Source organism: Pelobates fuscus, chromosome 10, assembly GCF_036172605.1.
Source record: "Pelobates fuscus isolate aPelFus1 chromosome 10, aPelFus1.pri, whole genome shotgun sequence".
In the NCBI taxonomy this organism is placed as follows: Eukaryota; Metazoa; Chordata; class Amphibia; order Anura; family Pelobatidae; genus Pelobates; species Pelobates fuscus.
Window position 1 is genome coordinate 146,953,329 of NC_086326.1, and position 13,907 is coordinate 146,967,235.

General features: G+C 42.8%; 1 pseudogene; it reads right to left on the reverse strand.

Annotated features, from left to right (window-relative positions):
• Positions 1 to 3,489: 3,489 nt before the first annotated feature.
• LOC134574850 (oocyte zinc finger protein XlCOF22-like) overlaps positions 3,490 to 13,907 on the reverse strand; it is a 32,935-nt pseudogene continuing 22,517 nt past the window's right edge.

Genomic DNA, 13,907 nt, shown 5'->3' on the forward strand with positions numbered 1-13,907 from the left:
CAACCTCATCTGCCTGCCCGCCCAGCAGCCCCACTGGACCCCAGGTGAATAATCCACCCAGCCTCCTTACTGTTGGGAGAGCTGGGTGGATTTAAATAAAATTAAAAAATAATTTGTGAGTGTTTGGGGAAAATGTGTGTGTTTGTTAGTGAATAAGTGTGTTTGTGTGTGTTTCTCAGTGTGTCTTTGAGTGTGTCTCTGAGTGAGTGAGTGAATGTGTGTGTGTGTGTCTGTCAGTGAGTTTGTGTCTGTCTATCAGTAAATGTTTGTGTGTGTATCTGTGAATGTGTATGTCAGTGTATGTCGTCAGTGAATGTGGGTGTGAGTATGTCTGTGTCTGTCAGTGAGAGTGTGTGTCTGAGTGAGTGTGCTTGTGTGTCAGTGCGTTTTCATGCCTGTCAGTGTGTGTGTGAGTGATTGTGTGTCAGATTGTGTCAAATCAGTGAGAGTGTGGGTGTGTGTGTATGTCAGTGTATCTGAGAGTGTGTGCTTGTCCGTGAGTGGGTGTTTCAGTGTGTGTCTCAGTCAAAATGCGTGTTAGTCTTTAACAGGAAGAGGTGTCACCATGGCAGGAAGGGGTGGGGCTAATTTAAATTAGGGGTTCCTGAGTTCCTCATGCCTAGGGCAAATCCAAAATACACGACTGGATACATTAAATATGCTCCGTACATAGTTTGAGACCTGTGATAAACTTAAATGTTGTAAATTTCTATGCAGGTTCACACCATAACATAGTTGGCGGCAGTGAGAGGCTGAGCGTGTAAACTGAGCACTCAGTCAATCACTGTACTAATCTCTGGTATCGCGTGAGATAGAAGCATAGTTCTGTCTCCTCTGCATTATCATTGGAGGACGGGTTCCTGGGGACCAACCTGCTCTGCTAAATGGTGAGAAAACCATTTAGTAGTGACGAGGATCCTGGCACTGACTGACTCCAGGCAACATAACCACTTAGATACATAGAAATGGTTATGGTTGTTGTTTTGGGGGATCCTGCTGGGCCCTGCCACATTCTAAATCGATATTGCAGTAGCCCTAAATTGGGTTTACCCTCCTACTGGCGACAAGTAGTGATTGTGGCTGACACGGTCCTGGAGGGGGCTTCGAGCATATTGCGGCCTGGTGTGCACCAGGGAAGAGAGAGGCAACCGATCTCCCACCTTGAGCAGCCTGTGCAGAGCCCTGGCTCTACCTCTCACCGGTAAACCCGGTCCGTTCCCAGAAGATTTTTCAGGGAACTGAGAGCACATGACACCACCGCAAAGCCGACACCACAAGGCAAGTAAAATGACAGCCACGGTGTGCGCTTCTGACCCAGACAGTGGGGAATGGGATGTGCAGGATTGTCTGAAAACGCCTTTTGGGAGAAGCTGGCAGCTTGCATAGAACCAGTGGCCCCAGCAGAGATCACACACTCACATAAGGGTCTCTCACTCAGGAAGATGCAAAAGAAAGAAGAGAAAAGGAAGTGTTTACATTGCTGCCTAGTAACATCTCTAGTGGCAGTCACTCAAACGGCACCTAAAGTGTCTCCTATCTGCATGGGGAGATGCTGATTGGTGCAGCATTTTACCACGCATGCTCAATAGCTCCCAATGCTTTCCCACAGGAAAGCATTGGATTGGCTGAAATCATCAAGATTGATAATCTCAGCTTTTTGGGGATAACGGTGAGTAAAAACATCATTCCCAAGCGATCGAAAGGGGGGCTGGTGACCTAAACATGCACACTCACTAACCGGCACCTGGACTGATACATACATACACACACTCACTCACTGACAGACCCACACACTTACTCACTGACTGACCCACCCACACACTCACTGACACACACACTCACTGACAGAAAGACACACACTGACAGACAGACACGCTCACTGACAGACAGAGACCCACACACATGCAAAGATTTCTAGGTACACACAGTCAAACACACAATGTCACAGATACCTACATAATTTTTTTTAAAAAACACATATTTCTAGTCACCCTCCTGTTTCCTACCTTTTGGGTTCAGGAGGGTGGCTTCCCTGGGGACTGGGCAGCAGGTGGTTGCAATAGGGCTAGCTACTGATAGGCTGATAGGAGTGGGCTGCCGCTCTATTCAGACTCCCCCTCCTCCTGTATCTCTGTTCACCGGGAGGAAGTGAACTTTAATTACTTACTCCTTGCTCAGGGGAAGGGACGGGCAGTCGGCTCTCCAGAATGGTAGCGGATTAGAGGCGTGCTCTGCGGTACAGGGGCGAGCCAGAGGCATGCTCTGGAGTATAGAGGCGGGCTGGGGGCGTGCTCAGTGGAATAGGGTCGGGTAGCAAGCAGAGCAGATTTTACCAGGTGTCCTGCCAGCTTGTGGTTCCCCTGCGTGGCCTCAGCGCCAGCAGGAAGTATTTACAGTTCCCTTCACTTCCTCCTGGCGCACGGACGGACAGAGAGCTTGCACGGCATTGCAGGACAGAAGGAGGAGGGCAAGGGCTGATGAATCCCAGACGCCAGGGCAAAATTCTTAGTCGCAATGGCGATCTGGCCCCTGGGATTTGTCGAGCCCTGGCTTAAAGAAAATTGCATTTGCTTTGCTTTCAACCTTTGGGTCAACATACATCTGTGAGCAAATATTTTGCCACATCAAGATCATTTTGAATCCGCATCGAAGATATCTCACAACTGCTCATTCAGAAACTTAAAGTTACACAGTATGTTCCTGACAGAGGAACTAAGCAAGGGCAGGGATCTCACTAAGTTTGTTCTGTAAAAAAATTTAAACATTTTGTTGTTGTATGTTCTTTGTTATTACGTTTTTAAAATATTCTCAACAAGTTTAAATGTAATTAGAAATTACATTAAAAAGAAAAAGATAAATGAATACGATTAGTTGTTGTTAAAGCTGACCTTTATTTGATGTTTTCATTAATAAAACATTTAACATTCTTAACCATGCATTCCTCTGACTATATTGCCGGCACACCAAGGGACGTCAAACTTTTACTTCGGCACACCACTACCAAAAGGTTGCCTACCCCTGTCCTAAGGGATTGACTGAGGGAGGTGTGTCCAGCAGAAGGAAGGCCTAACCTGTTAAAAGCCCTGTGAATAACACATTTTCTCTCTTTGAATTTCCTCTCCTCACCCTCTCTCTATTCCCTCACCCCATTATACACACCCTCTTACTCTCAGCTGATGATCAATGGAGTGGTAACTGTATCACGTGTCTATGCCGGTTTTATGATGTTAATATAGTTTACTTTCCATTCAATCAATGACTAGTTTTGATAGCAACATATACTAGCCTAATTCAAATGTATATGTATTGTTTATCTGTTTGATAAGGCTCTCATAATAAAAATTAGTGAATTGCCAAAAGCAAGGAGTGTCAACTTGTTAATTCCAAAAGTTTACTACAATCTGTATGAATCCTCTGACATATAAGAAGTCTTACATCTACAGAAAAAAAAATCTATGTTCTAAACAAGAGGATGCATTATTGTATGAATCACCTTATGTGAGTGAAGACCTGAACCCCATCTGAAACACTTCCCACATTCAGAACAAAAAAAATGTTCTCAGCTGAATGAGTCATCATATGCTACTTAAGATTTGACATTTGAGAAAAGCGTTTCCCACATTAACGACAGGAAAACGGTTTCTCTCCTGTGTGACTATTCATATGCTTCTTAAGAGTTGACATTTGAGGAAAGCATTTCCCACATTCACGACAAGAAAATGGTTTCTCTCCTGTGTGAATTCTCTGATGTTTCTTTAGATCTGAACAGTTAGTAAAACATTTCCCACATTCAGAACAAGAAAATGGTTTCTCTCCTGTGTGAATCCTCTGATGTATCTTAAGAGTTGACCTGCGAGCAAAACATTTCTGGCATTCAGAACAAGAAAATGGTTTGTCTCCTGTGTGAATCCTCTGATGTGTCTTAAGAGTTGACTTGCGAGCAAAACATTTCTCGCATTCAGAACAAGAAAATGGTTTGCTTCCTGTGTGACTCTTTTGATGAGTCTTAACAGTTGAAATAGCGGTGAAACATTTCCCACATTCAGAACAAGAAAATGGTTTCTCTCCAGTGTGACTCCTTTGATGAGTCTTAAGAGTTGAAGTATTAATGAAACATTTCCCACATTGTAAACAAGAAAATGTTTTTTCTCCTGTGTGAAACCTCATATGTTTCTTAAGAGTGTACATGTGAGCAAAGGGTTTCCCACATTCAGAACATGAAAATGGTTTTTCTCCTGTGTGAAACCTCAAATGTTTCTTAAGAGCTGACATTTGAGCAAAGCGTTTCCCACATTCTGAACATGAAAATGGTTTCTCTCCTGTGTGAATCCTCATATGTATCTTAAGATGAGACATTTTAGCAAAACATTTCCCACATTCAGAACAAGAAATTATATTCTCTTTGGAAGCTCTCTTACGTGTGATAAAATGTGGTTTCTGCCTAAAGCACTCATGTCCAACGTAATCTGTACTGGTCAATGTATTTCCTTTGTTGACACTCTTCTGTTTAACAAGCTCTGAATTGGTAGATGAAACCTTAGCACCATCAACGCAGCTTCTATTTCCTTTGTTTTGTGTTTCTGTATGATGAGTGGGGGTAAGAAGGTCTAAGATGGTGAGATTTATATCTTGATATAGATACTCTGTCTGTGTATATTCTCTGGGTGTATAAATGTCAGATTCCCTGAGATTTCCTTGTTTATGTGATGCAGATTCATTATTCGATGTATAGTTTATATGTTTATCTCCTGTGGGTGTATAAATCTCGGAGCTGGTGAGATTGCTGGCTTCACGTGATGCAGATTCTTCCTTAATAAGGTTAGGTAGATATTCTGCCTCTGTATGGTCTGTGCCTGTATACATATTATTGGTTATGAGAATTTGATTTTCATTTGATGCCAATTCACACTTTGATGTAAAGTCCATTTGTATATCTCTATTGATTGGATAAATGGCAGCTTCAGCTAGATTTGTTTCTTCCAATGAGACGGATTCCTCCTTGATATAAGTTGACGGATATTCCACCTGTGTATCTTCTGTGGGTGTATAAATGTCTGTGTCTGGGAGATTTCCTTCCTCGCATGAGTCTGGTTCCTCCTTAATATGAGTAGATGGATCTTCAGTCTGTATATGTTCTATGGGCGTATTAATGTCTCTGAGATTTACTTCCTCGGATTCTGTAGTTTCATGACTCAAAGATTTACTGCTTGGTGTACTGACTGCCACACAGTTTATTTTTCGATTACTTGTGATTTCGTTATCTTTGATTACATAATCCGGAGAAGAAACTGAAGTGTACAATCCACGGATTTCATTTCTGTTTATGGAACCATCTACTGGAAAGAAAACACTTAAAATTAGAACATTTTCTTAATTGCAGTGGACTTACCAGGCTAGCTATAGAAGACTCAGGTGGTTACTAAGCAGTGATCTCTTTTCCTGTTTTGTTTTATAAATGTTATTTTAATGAGACAATATAATGCATCACAATGGCATTGTGAATGAAAAGCAGGTACAATAACGACATTACACATGTGTAACTTAACTGTGGCTTTATAATCTAAGACTAGATATACAGAAAAGGGTACTGCATAGTCTCTACACTGGAAAAAGAGAAGTATAATGAATTTTATTGCAGGTGGGGTGCCCTACAATTTAAATAGGATCTAGAGCATCCATGACAGAATACATAAGACATCTATGAAGGAAAAATTCCGTCATAAATGGTTAAGGAATAATAAAAGTTGTCTTTGTTATACCAGGTCCTGTTTCTGTAATGGGTTGTTATGTTTTGCCCTCCACTTGTGTTTTACTATATCAACTGATAGACTTATAGAAACTGAAGACTTAAGCATAGCCCTGGATTATGCAGAGGCACAGGTTAGATATGTTACGGAATCCTCCATTACATTGGTACTTGGAGAGGACCACAGGTCAGCCTCCTTCCCACTGATTATGGGCCCTGGTCTGGAATGGGGTTCTGGTTTGGGAAGGCAGGTACCTGGGGGCCATTTGGGTTTGGGTTTCCAAGTTGGGATATCCTTATTTTAAAAGGTGATTCTATCAGGCTCTCCATTGCCCTCTGTTGGTGGAAACTGGAAAATTCATTGATTTGTAGAATTACAATATGCAAACTAGAAAGCTACAATTTCTGGGGAAATTGTGTGAAGTGTTCTTGCCTCCACCAGTAGTCTACAACTGGAGTGGATGTAGTAACTTCTTTATTTATATAGCACATTTAATTGCAATGTTGTTGCCCAAAGTGCTTCACAGTTACATTAAAACATACATTTATAAAAACATTAGCATGTGTACAAAAGGCCCTGTCTATGACATCACTTGCTGCTCCAGCCTGGCACAGGTCAGAGTATTTTGGCGGTTGCCATCCTTAAACGGTCGTATCCCTGCTGCCACTAAAAATGTCCATAGCTAAGCCATAGTCCTGATAGTTTTCACAATATGACCATTTGTTTGCAAATCACACCGTCCATTGACATTCATTGAAACTCCACTCTGCAAAGCTCACATTTGAAGGGCAATTTCTAAACATTGTTAATATTGCAGAGACATACTATGCATCAAAATGTAGGTATGGGTCTGATTCTCACAATATAAAGCTCCTGGCTGTAGGATTTATAGTTTTTAAGATACGACCGTTTGAAGATGGCAACCGCCAAAATACTCTGTCTGACCTGTGCCAGGCTGGAGCAGCAAGTGATGTCATAGACAGGGCCTTTTGTACACCTGCTAATGTTTTTATAAATGTATGTTTTAATGTAACTGTGAAGCCCTTTGGGCAACAACGTTGCAATTAAATGTGCTATATAAATAAATAAAAGTTGAAATGCATTTTTCACTCTATCAAGCTTGCCATGTGCACTTTTTAAATTTGATCAATCAATTGGTTAGTGTAATGTTTACAATTTTTACACACTCCAAACACTCCACACAGTTACTCTGCCCACAGTTACTCAGCCCACCTACACAAATCTTATATCAAAATGTTCAGCTATCCCTGCCGCCACTAAACATGTCCACTGCAATATGACCATTTGTTTGCAACTCACGCCGTTCATTGAAACTAAACCGCGACTGGGCCTTCATTTTTAATATTTCAGAGACATACTATGCTTTAACATGTAGGTCTGGGTCTTGTGATTCTCACAATATAAAGCTCTTCGCTGTAGGATTTACAGTTATTACAATACGACCGTTTAAAGAATGAAAAGTAATCAAAGTAAAGAGGCAAAATACCCTGACCTGTGCCAGGCTGGAGCAGCAAAGAACGAGGAAGTGATGTCATAGACAGGGCCTTTTGTACACCTACTGACTTTTTTCAGGTTGGTTGTTGTGTTTCTGTGCTGCTGGAGATATTCAGTAAAGAGAGTTATGCAAATATGAAGCCTCCTGTCATGTGGTAAAATTAGAGCTGTGTGAATATTATCATGCCATCTAAAGGAAAGAGATCTAAAGCTGCAAAGATACGCTGGACTAAACTGGACCTTTCAGACCCATGTTTTCGCGATCCGGAGCCCCACAGCAGCATAGTGGAAATGGAGGTTTGTGAAAGTGAATGTGCCCAGGAGGTACATAGTGAACCTGTGGTGTCATTCCCATGTTCATCTAAGTGTCAAGTTCAAGAGCACAGTGACCGTGTGATGGGCACTTCTGAAAACCATGGCATGCAAGAACCATGTGTACCAAGTGAGATATCTGTGCAGGCATCATTTCATCAGGGTCATCATGGCTATGGAAGGTTAAGGTACAAACAGTGTACATGCATGGCTCTGACATTTTTGGCATACCACAGTGAGCTTGATGATGTGAGGAAGGATGATCTTGATCAAATACTGAAGAAGGGCAACAGCTTGTATGGCACAACAATACAACAGCTAAAACGAAGAAATGTCTATCAGCACCAACACTTGACAATGGAAGAAGTGCCCCTCAGAGTCAATACTGAAAAATATGAGTATAACGTTGTTAAATCTCCAGTGTTATCGGGATGTGTGAGATCCACGGTAGACTGTGACAACCAAGGTTGGTTTGTTGACCTCTCCACAAGACTACAGTGCCTCAATGCAGATGTTACACATGCACTGTTTATAGACGTGCCATATTGCATTGCATTGTTCAGAGACAAGTCTGGGAGATATGGACTGTTTGATTCTCATAGTCGAAATAAGGATGGACTTCCTGCCACTGGAAAAGGAAAAGCTGTTATGATCACTTTTACACATTTGAGTGATATGGGGGCAAGGATTTATAATTTGTATGAATTGCTCCTTACAGACACCAGAGGCCCTATTGATGGACTGCAGTATGACTTCATGCCAGTCTCATTTCATCATGCAAGACGTCTGTCAGATGGTTTGCTGTCCCCACCGGTGCAATCTGACAAACCACATAATGGAAAGCATGTGGAGAACAAAGTGACACAGATGATCAAAGATGCAACACACACTGGATTCCCAGCCAGCAAGCATTCTCCACGGTCACTTGATGCAAAATCCTCACAGGGCATATGGAAGGACAGTAAGGCATTTTCCAAATTAAATGCACAGCAACAACAAAAACTGAAGACAAGACACAGAAATGAAAGAAGGCGTGGTTTCAAGGCTACAAAGATGTCTGTCACCAAGAAGAAGAGGACATACATCACTAGCCGATACAGAGCAGATGCTGATTTTAGGTTGAAGCAGAAGCAATATATCATTCGCAAATATGCGACAGATGCCAATTTCAACTTGAAGCAGAAGCAATACACAACCAGCAAATATGCGACAGATGCCAATTTTAACTTGAAGAAGAAGCAATACATCACCAGAAAATATGCAACAGATGCAGGTTTCAAGTTAAAGCAGAAGCAATACACAACCAGCAAATATGCGACAAATGCCATTTTTAACTTGAAGAAGAAGCAATACTGTTACGGTTGCCTCCAGGCTGGCTGGAAGCTGGACCGTAAAAAAGGATGCTCCTAGCGCTCACCAAAGGACCATCAGCACCGTAGACACCATAACTACTGCGTAGTCACCATAAGAACTGCAGACTCCACGAACCACCGCTGCTGGGCTGGTATCTCGCCGTCTGCTCTGCGCCCTGGACCTACGACCAGGCTCCAGGTTCCAGTAGGTGAACCTTTTCCTTCTGTAGAGCGAAGCAGGATCAGGAACAAGAGCTCTTACAAGAGCTCAGTAGCAAAGGGAGTATGACGAGCATAGCAATCCCTGTAGTGATTATAGCTGTCCCCTACAAACATGAGTCAAGGCTGCAAGTTAGAGGGTCAAGTCATTCTGTTTATTGGCACCCAAAGGGCTTTCTTTTATGCAGGTTTCCCTTAGATAGGACCACCCACAGGGCGTTACAAAAGAACCAATCACATACGTATAAAAATACAGTTTTTACCCATACCCTGTAACTTTAAAACCATACATCCAATCTTCATAAAAAATACATATTAACAATCAATCCATTCAGGGGAACAACATATTAAAAAATGGCACGAATCAGACCAGGGGTTCATAAGTTAGCAAAAGTATATTTTGGGGCCTGGCTGGCAGCATGGCTATCTGGCCCAGACCGGTTTTACAGAGCCCTCTATCCTGGAGATAATGGGGAAAATAATCCAATTACTTCCAGGGATAAAGGCAGACTCCATTAACCACATGGTTACAGTAAAACACAAATACATATTACATTTGTCACATAACATATATACATGTAACCCATCCCCAGATAGCTGGGATCTGAGCGCACACAAGTACCGAATAGCGCTCAGATCCTATGCACACAGTCCAATCGCTGTGGAGTTAAAGTGTTCACAAAGTCAGTTCTCCATACGAATAGACTCCACGGGATAACTATCTGGGGAAATGCTGTTCATACGGTTTTTAAAGGGCCCAATCTCCCAGGGCCATAGTCATGCGGGAGGAGGCTGGCAAATAGGCTTCTCCACAATCCAGGGAAGCAGGGCAATTTATCATTTAAAGGGCCAGTTACAAATAGCAGTTTGTAACAAATACATCACCAGAAAATATGCAACAGATGCAGGTTTCAAGTTAAAGCAGAAGCAATACACAACCAGCAAATATGCGACAAATGCCATTTTTAACTTGAAGAAGAAGCAATACATCACCAGAAAATATGCAACAAATGCCGATTTCAACTTGAAGCAGAAGCAATACATCATCAGAAAATATCATAATGATCCTGCTTTCAGAAAACGTCACTTGCAACATTGCATGAGTTACATGAAAATGAAGCGTCACACTCAAGCAGACTTTCGCATAACCCATAAGATGCAATGTGCCTTCAAAATAAGAATGAAATATAGACGATGGACTCATGTCATGCGGGAATGCAGTCAACCAGTGGACAACAGTCTAATGCAGACAGCTATATCCACTTTCCATGAATGCATTAAAGCTGGGCCAACTTTTGTGTGCACGATGTGTCATTGCACCCTTTTCCCTAACCAAGTGAAACATGGCATTCACAGCAATTACAAGAAGAATCTACACATTGTTGCTGCCTGTTTGACAGGGAAATATGTCCATGTGTGCAACAATCACTGTCAAGGCCCTGAACAATGCACCGTACCAGACGAAAGGACCAAAGAATGGATTTGTCACAACTGTGATTCACATTTAAAAGCAGGACACAAATCATCCATCGCTGTGGCTAACAACATGGAGCTGGCGCCTATTGCCCCAGAGCTTTGCGATTTGAATGTGCTAGAAAGACAACTTTTGGCCAAAATACTGCCATTTGCCAAGATCATCACACTTCCCAAAGGTCGACAGGCAGCTATACACGGCACTGTAGTGTGTGCCATCCAAGGTGGAAATCACGGTCAATAATCTACCAAGATCGCACAGCACATCCCAGTTACACAGAGTGAAGCTGAAAAGACGTCTGACTTACAAAGGCCACCAGCTGTTTCACAATGTCAACATGAGAAATGTAGTAGCAGGTCTGTCAAAACTCATTGACACACACCCCGACTACAGTGACATTTCAATCAGAGTGGATGAGACAATCACTGCTGATAACGCGGATAATGATGATGACGATGATGGGATGGAACCTGACAGTTGTGATGAAACTGAAATGATGGAGATACTTGAACGCATCGAAAATTGTGATCCATCAGAGGTACAGTCTGCATGTTTACTGGCTGCTTCTGAGCAACAGGAAGGCCATGACCAACAACCTCCCAATGCAGAGGATGAGAAGGATTCACTAAGACCTGGAATTTGCCTAGACAGTTGTTTGCAGCCATCTGACCTTGGAGAGGAAGCTCTGACACACGGTGATGAAATATTCAGCATTGCACCTGCACAAGGAAACACACCTGTCAGCTTCTTTAAAGTTCCTAGGCTTGAGGCAATGGCTTTCCCTGTTCAGTTTCCTACTGGACAGAATACATTTGACCAGGCAAGACAAGTCAAACTGTCCCCGAGCATGTATTTCAATGCAAGGCTTTTTTGTGTTGATACTCGCTTTGCAAGAGACACAAGCTACCTCTTCTTTGCGCAGTTTGTCACAGAAACACACATGGCCAAAAGCAGAATGTCCATCCAGTTAAGGAAAGGAAAACCCAATACCAGGGATGGACATTAAATATCCAACAAGCTGCTACAGGACAAGCGTGAGGTTGAGAGGTTGGTGCGAAACCGAGATGCCACAAGGTTCATGCAACCACTGAGAGGGAGTCCAGCTTATTGGGATAAAAATCTGAAGAATTTGCTAGCCATGGTCAGACAATTGGGTAAGCAAACATTTTTTCTTACCTTCTCTGCTGCAGAATTCAGATGGCCAGAGGTAATAACGGCAATAAAGGCGCAACAAGGTCAAAAGGTGGATTTTGCAGAGCTAGACTGGGCTGAAAAGTGTGACATTCTTCGAGGCAACCCAGTGACCACCATGCGCATGTTTGACAAACGGGTTGATGCTCTGATACGAGATGTGATGTTGGGTCCTGCACAGCCAATCGGTGAAGTTATCGATTACTTTTACCGGGTTGAATTTCAGGCGAGAGGGAGCCCTCATATACATTGTCTCTGTTGGGTAGCAGGAGCTCCTATATTTGGACAGGACAGTGATGACTAGGTGTGTGCCTTTGTAGATCATAACATCTCATGCCAGCTGCCTGACGAAGCCAAACAGGCCTTACTTCACAGATTAGTAACAGAACTTCAAATGCACAGCAGATCTCATTCAAAATCGTGCAAAAAAGGTAACAGAGTATGCAGATTTGGATTTCCAAAGCCACCTATTAGAAAAACAAGGATAACTTACCCAATTCCAGAAGAACAAGGAGATTGTGCAATGAAACCACAACCAGCAAAAAACAAACTGAAACCAGTCTGGGATTTGCTTAATAACCCGAAGGTGCAGCTTGAAGACATGTCACAGCTACTGGCACAGTGTGATATGACTTTGAATCAGTACAACTCGTACATTGAGGCATTGACCTCCTCAAGCGTGATTGTAATGAAGCGTGATGTCAAGGACTGCTGGGTGAACAACTACAATCCACATTTGCTGACAGCCTGGAACGCCAACATGGACATCCAGTACATTCTTGATGAGTATGGTTGCATCATGTACATGTTGTTCTACATATCCAAGCCAGAATGCGAGCTGAGTGACTCTCAAAACAATAGTCAAAGAAATGAGCCCAGAAACAGAGACAGAACGAGAAGAAATGAAAGAAGTTCTTCAGGCTTATTCAAAACACAGAGAGGTCAGCGCCCAGGAGTCTGTGGCCCGTACGTGCAGCCTGAAAATGAAGTCTTGCTCACGTGAGGTTGTTTTTCTGCCAACTGGTGACAACGCACTGAAAATGAGTCTCCCGCTCAGTGCGTTGCAGAACAAACCAGTCGATTCTCTTAATGTGTGGATGACGAGTTTTGTCGACAACTACAGAGCCAGACCCGAAACACCAGAGTTTGAGTCCATGTGTCTGGCAGACTTTGCATCCCATTACAGGGTTGTCTATGGCAAGCAAAAGGAAGACTGCAAGCGTGTCAGCCTTTTGAATGAAATGGGAATGATTCAAAAACGCACAAGAGGGAAACCTGCAATCATCAGGTACGCACGCTTCTCCGAGAAGAAGGACCCCGAGAACTACTACGGCAGACTGCTTAAACTCTTCCTCCCCCACCGTTCAGAGTCATCACTGAAAACTGTAAGGTTCCCAACACACCAGGATTTTTACAAAGGCGCCTGTTTGAGCTTACCAGGAGAAGAAGCAATCCAAGCAGTGTCTGCAATTGTTACCAGCAACCAAAATAAGTTCGAACAACACAACAAAATTGTGGAACAAGTCTTGGATGACTTTGTAAAAAAACGGCCCTGTTGAAGATGCTTGGAACACCTTTGCCCCAGAAGTTGAGTTAGATAGGTTGGAATGTATAGAGGAACGCAAAGAAAGGGAGCCACTTCATGAGAATGAACAAGATGATGTTCCGGAGTATACACGTCACAAACAAACAGGTGGAATTGCGCTTACTGTGAAGGCCCCACAAATGTGCCCTGATTTCCTTCGGAAAATGTACAGAAACCTTAACCGGACACAAGCTCAGACATTCTACTCAGTTTGTGACTGGTGCACTAACCGTGTGCGTGGCCTAAATCCTGACCCTTTCTATTACTTTGTCACTGGTGGCGCAGGGACAGGCAAATCACACCTGATAAAGTGCATCTATGCTGAGGCGACAAAGATACTCTGTAAACTTACCAGACTACGTGAGGACGCAGACAAATCCATGCCCAGCGTTTTACTAACTGCATTTACAGGAACAGCAGCTTTCAACATTTCAGGCAACACTTTGCATTCTTTGCTGAGGTTGCCAAGAAGCTTGAAGTCACCCTACCAAGGACTTGGAAATCTCATAGAT